Consider the following 5810-nt stretch of genomic DNA (forward strand, 5'->3'; position numbering starts at 1 on the left):
TATGAGCTCTTAATGTCCAAATCCACAAGACAAGCTCTGATCGAAGCTTTAACGGATACAAAGAGCTTCATCACACAAGTTTATGTAGTCCTAGAAGCTACAAAAGGACCTTCCTGTGCATAATGCTTGCAAGCTGTCAAAAGCCTGCCTTGCATATCATTCACACAGGAAGATATGAAAATCAAGCATAAGCATGACAGACCCTTATACTATACAGGGTATATTGGGTCTTCTAAGATCAGTCGAGTCCAAGTTGACCCGGACTCAGCGCTTAGTATCATGCCATACAGGGTCATGCAACTTCTTGGGATTCCTCTACATCGATTAAACTCCACCTAGACCACTATCTTTGGCTTCAATGCCAACAGTACCAACCCTTGGGCAAAATCAAACTCAAGTATCAGATTGGAGATCTCAAGTCGGAAGTGACTTGCTAAATTATAGATACACGTCCTACAATTTTTTGTTTGGACGACCTTGGATTCATGCGAATCACTTTGTCCCGTCTACCCTCTATCAAGTGATGAAGTATGTTAATGAAGAGAGAGAAGTCAGAACCTTGATAGTCGAAAAGCAACCATTCAAGGGGGTGGAAAACTACCACACTGACTCAGTTTTCTATCTGGACTACCAAGAGTTAGAACAACCAAAAAAGATCCCGACAGTGGTAACGAAGCGGACGCCGAGCCCGAACCAGAGGAAGCGTGTTTGTGGGAATTGAATCCGAATGTAATGAGCCAGAATGAGCTCAATAATTATGATGTACCTAGTGAGGGCGAGTGGTACATTAATAAAAATTTTAATTTGGCTTACGTATCTGATGTATTATCTGAATGTGAGAAAACAAGGATCGATACAGATGTAAGCACAAATCTATAGCATATATTGTACGCCGAGGCATCACTTAATTTGCTGCTCAAGTCATCTTTCGCCACATTCGAGGAGATGGAAGACGCGTAGAAAGTCTTCTTTATGGTCATTGCTAAGAAGAAAGGTCAAAAGCCGATCTATTTCGGGAAAGTTAACTCTGAGCTATCAAATCTGAAAAGTTCAGACGATGACACAGAAATCCCACAGTTCCATCATTATGAGTCTAAGGCCCTCCATATGATGAGGAATATGGGATATGATTTTAACAAACAGGAAGGTTTGAATTTCGGCAAAGGAAGACGAGCACCGATTTGATTTTTCACTCCAAAAGAAAAACCTCCTGATTATTACCATAAAATTGGGAGAGAGTTAGTCCCCCAGACCGAAAGCTCCCAAAAAAATAAACCTCTGCTAGTACCTCTCTTTGTCCCTCGGCCAACGGCATCAAAATTGATCGAAGAAAAATAAGGCTAGGCTAAGTATCTTTTTGTCCTCCATCTCCTCGCCAAAAACGAACAACCTAGCTACATAAAGTCCCCTCAAGAAATTTTTTACAAGCTTTAGCCGCTAATTGCCATCATCCAAATGGCAATGATGAATACCCTCAAAAGCGAAAAAGTCCTTCCCTTTTCATGACTCACCAGAAAACACCTATTGACTTTTCATTTTAATGCGTAATAACCCTATATAAATTAAAATTTGCACATGTAATGCAATATAGACTCTCTGCACTCATCTACGGAGTCCCTGTACTCCACCCAAATCTGAGTCTATGTACTCATTTACATAGTCCCTGTACTCTTTCGGAGTCCATGTACCTCCCTAAATCTGAGTCTCTGCACTCATTATAGAGTCTTCGTACTCTTTTGGAGTCCATATACTCCCCCAAGAGTCTCTGCACTGTTTTTATACTCTCCCAAGAGTCTCTGCACTCCTTTTGGAGTCTTTGCACATCTCCCGAGCCACCATGCTCATCCTCTAAGTCGTGTATCCCTTTCGATAAATTGGCGTAACGGAAAAGACTTGGACTGAAGGAATACAAAAAAAAATAATCGCCATTACTTTGTATTATTTCAGATATATACATATTCCCAATAACAAAAAAATAATAATAATCGGAATATTCAGATATATCATACTCCCTTTAAAAGCACGAGTTCGGAAAATCTTTTTTAGACAAATATACCCCTTTATAGTTTGAACTACCTTATCTATAATAAAATTCTAATTTTCAATGGTCAATATTACCCTTTACTATTTTGAATATTTTATTTATATCTTAATCTATCCTAATCATAATCATATCTTATCCTAATCCTATATGAACCATGTTTAGCTTAACAATTTAAAAAAACTAATATTAATAAAATATATAAAACATAAAAATGATATTAGTTTGTTAAGATAAAGAAATTACAAGTAGATAACATATTATAATACATGAAGTATTGCAAAAAAACTATAAAAAGTTTTAAAATTGCAGAAAAGACCCTAAAAAGTTCAAAATTATAAAACTCATCCAAATGTCTCAAAACTTAAAATAAAAAACATGAAATTAAAAAATTAACATCAGTTTGCAAAGAATTTAAAATTTACAGTTAACACCTCAATGTCTTAAAAATTATAGAAACACCCTCAAAAGTTTAAATTACAGACAAGCACATTAAAATTCTAAAATTTTAAAACTTACAAACAACACAGATGAATTCAAGAGATTACCATGATACACCTAAAATTTTTGACATTTAAATTTAAATTTTTTAATTAACACCCTCAATATCTCAAAAATTATAGAAACACCTTCAAAAGTTCAAATTATAAAAAGCCACCCTAAAATTCTAAAATTTGTAAATAAAATAAGATGAATTCAAGATATTACCCTTAGACACCTAAAAAATTAAAATTTGCCAAAATTAACCTCAAAATTTTTAAAAAACTCCTTCAAAATTTAAAAATCGTAAAAAAAACTCTAAATTTTCAAAATTTTTAACTAGCACACATCAAATTCGTCGATTGGTAGACCGCTAAAATTTAATATTTTTCAAAATTAATCTATAGTTTTAATAATTGCAAAAGACACCCTCAAAATTTTAGAGTTACAAGAAATATACTAACATTTAAAAAATTACCACCAACACATGAAACATAGAATTTACAACTACCAAACTTAAAAGTAAATTTTTTTAAAAACTCTTTCAAAATTTTAAAAATTATAAATCACACCCTCAAAGTTCAAAACCACAAAAATGGGCTAAAATTTTAAAACTTGGCAAAGAAAAGTGTAATTGTTTGGTATTTTTCATATATATATATATTAAAATTTCTAATTTAGGGATTTACTATCCATTTTCAGCATCTAAGAATAGTCTAAGTTGATACTGGTAAACAAAAACAATAAGAATTGATTAAAAACATCCGGTTAATGGATAAAATTTTTAAAAATATTATAGATTAAAAATTATCGACACTATATAAATTAAAGTAATTTCATATAATTTTAGTAATAAGTTGGGGTAGCCAAAATACATTCGTAACATTAATTGATAGATGTTTAAATCCATAGAAATGATAAAACACTATAATATTATACCTTAGCATTAATTGATTTTAATTTAGAAACTTTAATCTTTGACGTTAATAATATTTATAGGGTAAAAGAATACAAGGAATTACATATGGAGAAACTATTAGAATATTTAGAGATAACTTTAAAAGAATTGAGTTATTTCCATTGCAAATGGGAAAGTGATGGAAATAAATCTAAAATTCAGAAAACGTCAATGAATCACTTGAATTGGCATTAACATAAGACATATCTATTAATGAAGCACTGAATGAGTTACATTAAAAAATAATTTAATAACTTTATCCTAATCAAAGAAAAAATCTCCATGGAAGACATAAGAAAAATTAGTAAGTATTCATAAATTCCATACTGTGTTCTTCAAATTAAATATTAATATTATAATCTAAGAGAAATTAGTAATGAATAATGCAGGTATTTATTTTAGATCTTTATGAAAAATGATAAGGATAGAGCAAAGGTAATATTATTGAAATAACAGAAATTCTTATTGGATGCACATCAGAAGAATTCATTTTAGAGGAAAATAAAGAGATAGCTTCTAATTTATTTAAGTAATAAATTAGGAACACAAAGAATTTTATATATATGAAATTAATATTTATTCTCATTGAAATAGAAAAAAATCAAAGTCTATATTTTGAGCAGTTTGTGTTGAACATCATAAGTACATTTGACTTCTTTGTAAAGTTAAATGAGATGATAAAAAATTAACGAGCCTAGGAAAGATAATAGCATAAAAAATACAAAATTAGCCTGATGTCACAATTGATGTAGATGATGAAGACAATACTCTAGAATTGTCCGAGAAATGATAAATGATAAACCTGAAGAAGGATTGATCTTAACTCAATAAAAAATAAAATAGAAGAAATAAAAACAATATTTTATGAATATTTTATAGAATAGTTTAATTATTTTGAGTGAAATTAGGAATCTTTAGAAGGGAGTTTCATGAATTTTTTTCAGTACTTTTATATTCTTATGTGGATGTTTTTATCATATAAAAGTATACTAGAGTTAGCATTAATCTTTAATTTATATTTTTTTATGAAGTCTATCAATGATTAGGAATAAACTTCATATTCTCTTTTGCATCGTTTTAACATACTTTAAATCAATCATTTTGCCATATTGGTTTTAAATATTCACCTTCCTTGTATAACACTATTTTAATATTTTTCACTTTGCAATGCTATACTTTCTCAAATAAAGCTTAGTTTCATATCGGTCAAAAATAATATGAAAATTCAAATTATTTTTAAATTATATTTGTTTTTTGTCAATTCAAATATCAACATGAAAATTTAAATTGGGTGTATCCCATTTAAACAAACATAAAAAAATAATCGGGATGTAAGAGTTTAAAGAAAAAAATGAGCACAAACTGCCAAAAATACTTAATCATGGTATTAAATCACGTGCATTGCACGTGTGTAAAAACTAGTCAATGATAAAAGCACATGTTGACTTTCGTGTCAGCTTCACATAGTTATGTCCCCGGAAACGTAGCCCCTGAACGCGGGGGGAAAAATATCATAGAGATGCGAGGACTCTTTATTAAAAAAAGGTATATGCGGAAACTGAGTTGCACATACATTTATATTTTGTTTGAAATGATCGATATTCTACCTGTTAATACTAATTTTATTGTTCGTACGTACTTGCTTTTACCCATACCGTGTTGAGGCAATTTCCAGGAGCCCAAAGGTCAAGTACATCTTTGTCCAGGAGCAATAATCGGAGTCATATCATCCACTTGGCACAATAATCCAAGCAAGATCCTCCAACATATCTCCCGCGCGCCATCTTTGATCAGCGTCTCTAATGCAATCAATGCTAGAAGTTGCCCTTCGTGAGATAGAGATTATCCTCATGCGTCTCGGCCAGAAACACCATGCATGTCACATCGATCGTAATTAGGTAAACAAACATCAGCCCGATTCTCTGATCGTAATTAGGTGGTGTAACCAAATTATCAAGGCTAGGGTGAACATATTTTAGGATCTAATCATGCACGTAGTAAGACTTGAAAGAATGAATCCTTTGGTAGTCGCCAACCTGGTACTCGAAAATTTTAATAAGGACGGAGGGGGGAAGGATAAACAATCCAAGGGTGCCACAATGTTGACCAAGAAAAATAATAACATAATAGCATCGACCTCTTCATCGAGGGGTTAGTATCAAAATAAACCTATTTTCGAATAAGGGAGGGAGCAGAAGAGTTCCACTTTTGAAGAAAGAAAAAAAGAAACAATATTCATTCAGAAGGGAAAAAGTGAAGAAAATATTCAAAGATGCAGTAAAGAATGGGTTACAACTACCTAAACCCAAAAGACCTCACAACTCGATAAAG

This window comes from Asparagus officinalis, chromosome 8 (assembly GCF_001876935.1).
Source record: "Asparagus officinalis chromosome 8, Aspof.V1, whole genome shotgun sequence".
NCBI lineage: Eukaryota > Viridiplantae > Streptophyta > Magnoliopsida > Asparagales > Asparagaceae > Asparagus > Asparagus officinalis.